At 36.5% G+C, this 11,623-nt stretch overlaps 1 long non-coding RNA gene across 3 annotated transcripts; it reads left to right on the forward strand.

Annotated features, from left to right (window-relative positions):
* Positions 1-6,309: 6,309 nt before the first annotated feature.
* On the forward strand, positions 6,310-11,095 carry LOC123573057 (uncharacterized). 3 transcript variants are annotated; one of them, XR_010586199.2, is made up of 3 exons: positions 6,310-6,351; positions 7,917-8,056; positions 10,344-11,095. It is a non-coding gene; the product is annotated as an uncharacterized lncRNA (long non-coding RNA). The 3 variants fall into 3 exon arrangements; XR_006697797.2 differs by lacking the exon at positions 6,310-6,351 and adding an exon at positions 6,819-7,691; XR_012434396.1 differs by having other exon boundaries at positions 6,310-8,056.
* The last annotated feature ends 528 nt before the right edge of the window (positions 11,096-11,623 follow it).

Here is an 11,623-nt window from a genome sequence, read left to right on the forward strand (position 1 = left end):
GGATTTAATTAAAGCAAAGAGTTTCTGCACAGCAAAATAAACTATCATCAGAGTAAACAGGCAACCTAAACAATGGGAGAAATTTTTGCAATCTATCCATCTGACAAAGGGCTAATATCCAGAATCTATAAGGAACTTAAACAAATTTACAAGAAAAAAAATAAAAAGTAGACAAAGGCTATGAACAGACACTTCCCAAAGTGTCATTAAAGAAATGTAAATCAAAACCAAAATGAGATACTATCTCACGTCAATTATAATGACAATCGTTAAAAACTCAGGAAACAACAGATGCTGGCGAAGCTGTGGAGAAATAGAAATGCTTTTACACTGTTTGTGTGACTGTAAATTAGTTCAACCATTGTGGAAGACAGTGTAGCGATTCCTCAAAGATCTAGAACCAGAAATACCATTTGACCCAGCAATCCTATTACTGGGTATACACTCAAAAGATTGCAAATCATTCTACTATAAAGACACATGCACATGTATGTTTATTGTAGCACTACTCACAATGGCAAAGACTTGGAACCAACTCAAATGCCCATCAATGATAGAGTGGATAAAGAAAATGTGGCACATACACACCATGGAATACTATGTGTCCTTACAAAATAATGAATTCATTTTCTTTGCAGGGACATGGATGAAGCTGGTAACCACCATTCTCAGCAAACTAACACAGGAACAGAAAACCAAACACTGCATGTTCTCACTCATAAGTGGGAGTTGAACAATGAGAAAACATGGACACAGGGAGGGGAATATCACACACCAAGGCCTGTTGGGGTGTTGGGGGTAAGTGGAGGGAGAGCATTAGGACAAATACCTAATGCACATGGGGCTTAAAACCCAGATGATGGGTTGATGGGTGCAGCAAACCACCATGGCACATGTATACCTATGTAACAAACCTGCACGTTCTGCACAGGTATCCCAGAACTTAAAGTAAAATAAAAAGAAAAGTAGTACTACAATTGATACAGAAAGAACCCTTTCCCAGTCTTGCATTAAGTACTATTAATCTACATATTTGTTTGAACTGTTTGAAGAATAAGCAGATGTCCATGTTACTAGGACATAGATTCCTAATAAAATTTTAGATTTTGTATTTAATAATCTATCTATTTTTATCTATTTTGTAGAAGTAATTATTGTAATAATATCTCAATCCCAAAGAAATTTACAACAGAGCATAATGATTGGAAGAAGGTTAACTGAAAACATTAATATACATATGTTTTTAACTACAGAGAAGTATGATAAGGTTGTCTGCAAAAGATTTTAGGCCAGGCACAGTGGCTCATGCCTCTAATCCCAGCACTTTGGGAGGTCAAGGTGTGAGGATCACCTGAGGTCAGGAGTTCAAGACCAATAGGGTGAAACCCCATCTCTACTAAGAATTTAAAAAATTAGCTGGGCGTGGTGGCAGGTACCTGTAATCCCAGCTTCTCAGGAGGCTGAGGAAGGAGAATCGCTTGAACCTGGGAGGTGGAGGTTGCAGTGAGCTGAGAACGTGCCACTGCACTCCAACCTGGGTGACAGAGCAAGACTTCATCTCAAAAAAAAGAAAAAAAAAAGATTTTAAACATAAAATACATTAGGTTAATATTAGGTAGTATGATTGCTAATTATATGTATCAGTGTGACTGGGTCATGGGTTTCCCCTATAGATATTTAGTCAAAATTTTTCCTGAGTGTTTATATGAGGATGTTTTTGGATGAGATTAACATTTAAATCGATAGACTAAATAAAGCAGATTGCTCCCCCTTAACATGAGCTGGCCTGCATAGAACCAAAGGCTGACCCTACTCTTTTCCCTCAGTAAGAGAGAAATCTCTCGCCTGAGGGCCTGAAGACCTTCAAACTGCAATATAGGTCTTCTTGGCTCTACAGCAGTTGGCTGGCCTTTGAGTTCAAGCTTGTATATGACATCGGGTCTGTGGATTTTGAATTTACCATCCTGCATAATCACATGAGCCAATTCTTTATAACGATCTCATTGTATACACATATCTTCTATTAGTTTTCTTTCTCTGGAGTCCCTTGACCAATACAAGTGGTGAAATGAAATGGAAATTTAACTCATAGAGAAAACTGGCTACATATAATTTCTGGCCATGAAAGAGCTTGTTCATTGATTTTTATAATAAATAATGGTATCTTTGACACATTGTGGTGTATGGATTGTATTGAATGGATACATTTTAAATAGTGGAGTAAAAGTTTTACTCTGAAAAAGGGTTTCGCAAATGTTTTCTGTAAAGGACTTAATAACAAATATTTTAGATTTTGTGGGCCACACAGTCTCTGTAGTAACTACTAAAGTCTGCTGCTGTAGCACAAAAGTAGCCAGAGAAAATATACAAATGGTTTAATATTGCTGTCTTTCAATAAAACTTTATTTACAAAAATGTGGTGGGCCTGATTTGGCTGACCAAATCAGGAAGTCAGCTAGTTTGCTAGCTCCTGCTCTGTAAAATGGATACAATATTTACACAACAGTAAAAATTATATCTAACTTCTTAATCATATGATTAAAAACTTTAAGATATCAAATTGAAAATGTTTGAAGAAATACATGGTTTATCAGAAGTCTTTTAGGAGGCACATGAGCAATGAACCCTGCAGACTAGTGCCACTCGTGTGAAGACTGGGAAGGAGGACAGGAGAACCTAGGCAGGTGAGAAAGCAAGAAGGTACATCTAGGGAAAGGAGCAGCATGAACAAAAGCACAGAGGAAACAGCATGGTGTGTTCCTGCTCTTCCAATAGCTCAATGTTGTGAGAATACAACATACAACATAGGAAAGAGGAGAAGCTGGGCTGGCAGCCAAAGACCAAATAAAATACGTTTTTATATTTTCTACTCAGGCATTTGAAATTTATATTTTAGGTAGCCAGAAGTCATTGAAGAATTTTAAGCAACAGAGTAACATGACCTGAGGTTGTGAATATGCAAAATAGGTTTAGGAAGGCAGGACTAGAAAGAGGAAGATCATTTAGGAGACTATGGCTGAAGTAAATTGACAACTGGAAGCGATCTGAACTATAGAGTAAGATGAGGAATGGTTTCAGATAGATCTAAGAAATATACACGAAGTGATATTAACAGGCCATTGTCATTGATTGGTCATTGGGTAGATGATAGAGGAGGTAGAGGCCTCCATTGGTGATCTGGAAGAAGGTACTGACAAGGATTTTTCCGTTGGTGACAGGGTGAAATACGTCATCATCAACTGAAATGCAGGCTTTAAGAAAAAACATGCATTGAATGATAGTGTTGAGGAAGTACACTTTCAGACTGGAATGGTAAAACATGAATTGGATATAAAGTCTTAAAGTCATTTAAGTGATCTTGACTAGGAAAATAGATTTTAGAGCGATTTTCCTACTGTTGGTCTTAGAGAATATGAAATTGGGCCAGTTTCTCCAGAGAGTGTGCAATATGAAAAGATCAGCTGTTGAGGATGAACCCTCCAGGAATATCAACATTTAAAAGGCAGGTGAAGAAAAACACATTAAGAATAATGGGGTGGGGAGCAAAGATAGGAACCGGCTCAAGAGTATATCCTTTATTAATGTAAGTTAAAGAAAGTTTTCAAAACTAGATATGAATTATCAGAGTCAAATACAGTAGATAAGTGAAAAAAGGTAGAGTGGAAATATCCTTTGTATTTGAATCTCATCAAGCCAAATTTCAAAAAACAAATGAGAGCAAAAGCTAGTTTGCAATTGTATCATGGGTGTAAGAATTCAAAACTGGAAGAAGTTCAGATGAGAAGAGGAAGTAGGTAGGAGATTAAATAAATATTTAGGCTATAAAATCCATGCTCATGAGCTGAAGAAATGATCCTGGTTGGGAGGGGGGCGGGAAAGGTAGTCTAAAGGTAGAGAATCAGTAAAGAAATTGGGGAGCATTGTCTTGATGAGAAAAAGTGAAGGTAGATAAGGCAAGGGGGTGGAAAAGAAGTGATAAGAGAAGAATGGGATTGTAAAGTGAAGGGAGATTACATCTAAACATTCAAGGTTCTCATGGAAGAAGAAAGGGTCAATCTACAGAGAATGGCAAGGGACAGAAGTTGACTTAAGGCTTTGAGAAAAGTGGTGAAAATTGGAAATACACATTGAGGAAAATAGAGTTGGGCTAACCATGTGCGGTAGACACTGTTAGTGTTCAGCAAACATCGTCTACCTTGTCCTCTACATCGCCTGGGCATTCCTGTATCTGGTCTTATCTAAACTGAAGTGATGTGTCATATCTAATATAAGACAGTTTACAAGGGGTACGTCTACTCCATACTCTCTTGCTCCTGGCTATGAAACTCTTAAAGGCGATGTGTTCCAGAGTGGAATCGCTGTAAGTTGGAAGAGGGTTATCAAGTGTTATCGGAGTACAACATGAGCAGAAAATAAGCCTTATTGTTTTAGGTTACTGAGATTTGGAGATTTATTTGTTATGGCAGCATAGGTGAATCCACCATGAATAACAGAAAGGTTACCACCAGGATTACAGATAAGAATTTGTGGGACTAGTCTATATGGCTGAGTCATTTTAGCTCTCTGTCTCTGTAAGCTGAAGAAGTGCAGGGATTTACTGGTGGGTAGGACACACACACACACACACACACACACACACACACACACACAGAGAATTAAGCATTAATAGGCTGGGATAAAAGAAAGTAACAGGGAATAGGGGTCTCTTTTAGATTGAAAAGCAGGTATGTGAGGGGAGTTGGAGTGAGACTGAAGAATGGAAAATTATACTCAAAAAGTGGAAAGTTACATTTGTGATTTTCAAGGTAGAGTGTTTCCTGGTGATGGTTAAGTTCATGGATTTTCCCTTGGAACTGTAGCTGATGTGGAATGGACATGACAGTTAGGGTGCTCCAGAATTTTCAGGGAAATTGTTGCATGACTCATCTACATACATATTGAAACAATATGAGAAAACTGAAGTTCTGATTATTTGCTCAAAATTAATTATCCAATCACTAAAATAAAATACAAAAGTCATTGTTAAAGCATTTGCTTGTTTATATTTCTTGTCATATAATGCTTTTATTAGAGGAAATGAAAATGTCTCAGAATTTTTTATGAAGTAACACTACCTACCATAAGGCATGTAGAAGTGACTGCTGTTTGTCAAGCTGTACGATTTTAAGATGACAGTTAAATTAATGTATATATTTGAATTCCTACATTTGGCTTCTACTAAAGTTGAATAAGAAGGAGATAATATGGTGGACTTAACATGTGAATTTAAATTTGCATTTTATTTTCAAGCAAGATTAGACTGAATTGTAATGTTATCACTGTATAAAATAATTAAGTGCAAAAGAAAGTTTATTGACAATCTGTTTGATTTTATATACTGCCAAGCTTTTGTATTTGGCCACTAAATAGTTCACTTTATGAGCTGACTTAGACATTATTTTTAACTGAATGTTTAAATGTAGTTTGTGATCTTTAAAGAGTATTCTATTTTTGATGCACAACTGTAATATGATGATGATAAGTTTTAGTAGATAAACCTTGACATTGAGAGAGGTATCTTAATGCCCACTTTTAAAGATATACAAATTAGTATGGGAAAAGAAGCAATTTTAATGCAGAAGTAGGTTATAAAACCTGTCAAATTTGTTTAATAAGTTTGGTTTGAGTGAGTCAGTGCCTGTACAACATAACGAAAGAGTTAGGCTAATTAAGGATTGCAGCTAGAACATCCTGAGAGAGGGCTCTGAGAGCAGGCCATGATGAATTAGACTTGCCTTGTCACCTTTTTTGCAACCTACCCCAACAAAATAACTTTGCCAACTCTACCAGTTTTGCATTGCTTCCACAGCAAATTACTGCAAACTTAGTGTCTTAAAAACAACACAAATTTATATCCTAGTTTTGTAGGGCAGAAGTCTGACATAGGTCTTAGTGGGCTAAAATCAATGTGTCAGCAGGACTGCAATCCTTCCATAAGCTGTTTCCTCATGTTTTTGGTTTTCTGGAAGCCACCCACATTTGCTCATGGGGCCCTTCCTCCATTTCAGAGTCAGAAATAATAGATCATGTTCTCACCCTGCATCCCCCTGACCACCTCTGCTCCCAGCTTCTACCTTTAAGGACCCTTGTGATGACATTGGGACCAGCTTCATTTCTCCAAGTGTCCTCCTCTCATACCTCTCCGTGCACATCAAGCTGCTCACACTTTGTGCTTTTGCACGTGCTGTTTGATTATGAAACTCCATGACCCTCCTCCTCACGATTCACTTGACTGACCATTCAACGCTCAGTTCTGGTGGCTCTTCCTTCAGAAAGCCTTTCTCCATCTACTGGCCTACTGCCCCTCCCAAGGTAAGTACCCAAACAATTTTCTCCAATAGCGTTTTATTATTCTCTGAGTTTAACTCTGAGTTTTTAAGGATTAGAATCATCTGTAATTCATATTTATAAGCCCAGCATCTAATACACTGTCTGCCTTTTAGCAGGGTGTTTTTCAACCTAGATCACACAATCCATTAGCGGGTGGGTCATGGAAAAAGATTGCGTTTGACCATTATTTATTTTTAATAATATAGAGAAGAGAATACAAAATATGAGTATAAGAGATAAGGTTATTGTTTTGTAAAAATTTGCTTCAGTCATAACTGTGATTGTGTTGCCATGTAAAATGTACACCTTATCACTTTTCTCTGGTCATGATAAAAGACAAACTTAAAAGCTACTACCTTGGTAATATGCAATAAATAACTGTGGAATGAATTATGCACAAATAATTACATAGCTGATGCCAATACAGTGTACCTTGTGTCTCTACAGATTTCTGGAAACTCCTCTCAATAATGAGCCTGAACCAGATTGTTCTGATCTTCCCTTTATCTGGGTGCATGCCTCAAGCCAGTAGGGAAGGTTCCCGGGAAGTTAGATGCTCCCATCCTACTTAGTGGCTACCAAGAGGCTTATCCCAAGAAAAGCTGGGAAAGTCCATCTTAGGAACCTTGTCACTGATTTTTGTTTCCCAAGAATCTTTGGTAAAGAACATCCCATCTCACACCACAACCTGCAGAATGACTAGTGTCCATCCCTCAGCCCTGGGGACTACTCTGATGCGGCAGAGGCTGCAGAAACCCTGCTGACCAGGCATGGAAGCCCATTCCCTTCACCCAACAATGCTGGCACAATTCACCCAAGCTGTGAAGTGATCCCTGTCTCAGATAAGTGAACTAAAAACATTAATTTAAAAAAGAGAAAGAGGTCATTTCATTATTTCCGGAGGCAAGCTCAAACTGAAGGAGTAAAGAGTCCTAGAATCAAATTTCTATTTCTTTAATCAGAACATCCTCCCACTACTATGGCTAACTTTATTTCCATGTGTTTGTTTATTTGTCATTTTTCCATGTGTTTATTTGTCACTTTTCGATGTGTTTGTCTATTTGTCATTTTTCCAGAAGTACTTGAGGTAATATAACCTCTCTGAGATCCAGTGATGTGAAGGCAGAGGAAAAAAAGAAAGAAAAAAATTAAACAAAAAAAAAATTGAACTTTTTCATGATGTGTCAAGAGAAAGCAGATATACCCACCCTCTGCCTAATCATTGTGGTGAAGTTTTTGGAATTTAATGGTGGAGGTTGCAATAGAAAGGATGAAATGTATTTCATTATCAAAAAACTCTGGGAAAATAATTTTTCAGCAATGTGAGTACTCTCTCTGTGTAACTACCACAGTGGGCAGAAGTTGGTCATTCTGTACCTGGTTAGAACTATTTCCTGTTAGTCTCCCTTCGTTTAAAGGATATAAAATCTGCTTCTGTGTCAGATACAGAGTACCTGTGAATATAAAAGCAACAGAATAGTTTTCGTCTTACATCTCCGCTTATAAATAATGAGGTTTGTTTTGAATTTTATTTTTCTTCTTTATAGTTAAGAGCAGATGCTGAAAACTGACTGCATTTGTTGGGGTTGCTCAGCAAGAAAGTGGGGGGCAGTGAGTGACTCACCAAAACTGAGGGATAGAGAAAGGACAATAGAATAACAACAGAGAAAAAGATGAAGACAGCAAGGTAAGACACAAGATGGTTCTTAAAGTAAAACCTAGTTTGGACGTTTGGCTGAAAATTAATTTACAATGAAGAGCATAGAAGGGATATAAAATTGGAATAGAGAAAAGAATGTCAAGAACTAAGCAAAAACCACTAATGTTTGATGACCTGTCAACTCTCAAATGAAAAGCAGGTGTCCTGTCTCCTAACCCAATCCTGCAAAGACTCAGAGCTTCCAAAGGGACAGGAAAGTCAGGCTTCGATTACAGCTAAAATATGCCTATATCACATTGGATGTATGCATTTTCTACTTTTGTTTTGAAGTCGCTCTGACTACATCTGTGAAGGATTTGAGCCAACTTTGCTTCTCAAATGAGTTTTCTTTGATACATCTCTAAACACTAAAAAACTTTGTGTTATTGTACTGCAACTCGTATAGGCCAAAGAGTTTTAGATTGATTACCATTTTAGAATGGTAACTCATAACCATGAGAACTGGGCTAAATGTTATTCTTTTACATTTTTATAAAATATTTAAATATTAACAAAGACCAAAAAGAAAATTTCTATAAATTCTGTGGGTTACTTAGATTGTCATTAAAAACTGTGAGTTGGGGTGACGAAGAGATTGAATTTAAGCATGACCCTATATTTGCAGACAGAAACAAACGTAATTGAGAAATACATTTGTAACTGTTGTAATCCAAATACAATATATTAGCATTAGTCTTTACTTTGTAAATAGTAGAGCTTTAGAAATGATTCCAAAATTGTAAACATAGTAATATTAAGTTCTCTGAAATATAGATTTTTAATTAAATAAAAAGAAAATGGAAAGATTATTTTTATTAGTAAGACTTTACAGCTCTGGAGTTTGGTTATCTTTAAAAACATTTTGTGGTTATTTGTAAGTCTGTGTTTCTTTCTGTCTATCAACTGGTTACTATCCAAAATTACATAGTGTCTCCTACTTTGTCCTCGTCTCTAATTACAATTTAATTCACATTTTATAACTTTTATGGTAGACTAGAGATTCTGGTTCTCCTTCTGAGATGCAGCACTAGTATGAGAAACTGTCACTTTGTACCAGAACTTTAAACTATACCATTTGAAAATCAACAGAGAGTAGAAATCTAATTAGCCAGGACCCCTGTGGCCAGAGCTGCTGTAAACCCCGGAGCCTCCTCCTGGCTCCTCCTGGCGAGGTGCTGAATGAAAGGAGTCAGAGATCAAGGCACAGCTGGGAAAGGTTAGCTCTGTCCGCAGAGTGTCTTCCTGGAGTGAGCAGACCCCTGACCAAGAGAGGGTTGATGGAAGCATGTTGTGGAGCTTTCTCGGGACATCAGGGTCACGTATATGGTACAGATCCCATAGCACCTGTGACAGCATCAGTCTACCCTTTCCATATTAAAATAAACAACTCTAGCTTCCCCTCACTCTTTCAGTTTGGGAAGAGCAATAATGGAATAATTGTGCTTTTTTCCTGAATATCAGATGATTTTATTTTTAAAATACATAGATGTGTGTGTGTGTGTGTGTGCACATATATATAAAATGCTCATAGTGAACACACTGATTCATTTTATAGAACTCAAGGAAACCAGCAGTCAGAAAGTTTTTCTGCAGAATATTATGGCTTGGAACAGTCGAGAAAAAGAATCATAGCATATTGATTATGGTACATCAGAATCATAACATGAAAAATCAGAAAAACAGGCTTTTTATTTTTTTCCAAGAAATTTTATATCTTCTGAAATGTGTATATAAAATATACATCTATATTTCTATGTGTTAAAAAGGTAAACTGAAGCACAATGGTGAATGCAAGGGGTAGGTTTTCTCAGAAAGAACACAGCAAAGAAAATATTGATTGGTTATAGTTATACAGTTGCCTTATTTGGTCTATCCCATTGAAAAGCCTCCAGTTATATATACTTACATAAGTTTACTGGTGGATTCTGACTGGTTGAACTTAAGTTCTGTTTTTCCTTAATATAGGTGCTTACTAGAAATAGATCAAGTTAAGTTTTGCTTACGTTTGCAAATCAAGCAAGGTTTAGGCCAGTCAGGAGACATAATTGGCTTGGCTTACTAAGGGTTTCTTCAGGCTTAGTCTCCATTTTAATTTCCTTTAACATGTATATATACATACACACACACACACTTAATTTATATATAAATGTATATACGTGTGTGTGTGTATATATATACATATATATGTATTTTTTTAAATGGAGAAATGGTCATTTGTAAGTTTGGGTATCTTGTTTTAGTGGATAGGTTTTCAGCCTTCTTTCCTGTTTGGCAGGAGCTTCCTACTGCATGTCGTCTTGTTGAAAGGCAATGGTCTGCCTCTCGCTACCAACCCCAGCAGGGTGAGAACTTCTCCTGCTCTGTCCCGGTAGGCAGTGTGTATACATGTGACTTTGCATCAGCTCATCGGATGCCCCAAACCAGATCTTTGTCTCTGAAGTGAAGATTACAAAGAATGAAAAACAGCAAGAATTCTTTCAAGGCTGCAGAGGAGACTATGTCCTAAAGCCTCAGAAGACCTGGTCTGTTTCTGCTAAAAAAAAAAAAATACACGTGCTTCTGGCTTTTTGGCTGTAAGAATCTATCTTGATGCCAGGCCTGGTTCTCAGCTGCTCATTGCCTCTGTGACCCTACATACCTTTCTAATAATTCATAACTTTTGCTTAAGCAAATTAGAGTAAGTTTCCATTTTTTGTAACCAATTGCATTGTAAAAGATGCAAACGTTGAGAAGAGACTCAGTCTCAGTCCTGCCATTCAAGATCTTCTCTCCCCAAAATAAATTCTGAAAGTTATCAAATTGGCAGTTTTATGTAATAGGAGTTACAGCATTAGATAATAATAATTCCTCTGCCTCAAAACAAGTTGTCCCAAAGTAATAAAATGTACTAAGTTCTGTGATTTTGAAATTAGGAGGAAGTAAAAACTTGTTCCTTCTTATATCTGGAACCTTGAACTCTAATATTTATTTGTTTTAAAAAGGTCACTATCATAAATGTTCTCAATAAAAATATTAAATGATATCGTAGTATGAACATTTTTTATGGAAGGACACAGCAGCAGCCCTAAGGGATGGACTATTTTTTTATAAATTATGTTAAAAAGCTAACTTACTATTGAGCTGATATTTTTTGCCTATTAGAGCATTTCAACTACCTTCAAAATCATATGGCATATCCAAGCTAAATCACAGGGTGTTCATCAGTGGTAATCACTAAATCCTCTAGAAATTATAATACTCCCCAATACAATGGATGGATGTATTCTAACATTAGGAATTATTTCTATGTTTTAAGTTATCGTGGGATACAAAAAGGTATTTGGTAGACTCTTTTAAAATAACAGTTTTATTTTTACAATGTTTTAGGGAAAATTTAGCATATGATGAAATATTTTAAATTACTTAAATGAATATGATTGAGGAAGAGCATAAGAGAATAAGTTAAAGTCATCCTAGCCAAAGTTCTTGGTCAGGAATTTTACATGATGATATTAAAAATAATATTTTTAAACAATCCAATCAACAGAATCATGAAACTTTTTGCAGTTAACAGCT

Source organism: Macaca fascicularis, chromosome 4 (assembly GCF_037993035.2).
Source record: "Macaca fascicularis isolate 582-1 chromosome 4, T2T-MFA8v1.1".
Taxonomy (NCBI): Eukaryota; Metazoa; Chordata; class Mammalia; order Primates; family Cercopithecidae; genus Macaca; species Macaca fascicularis.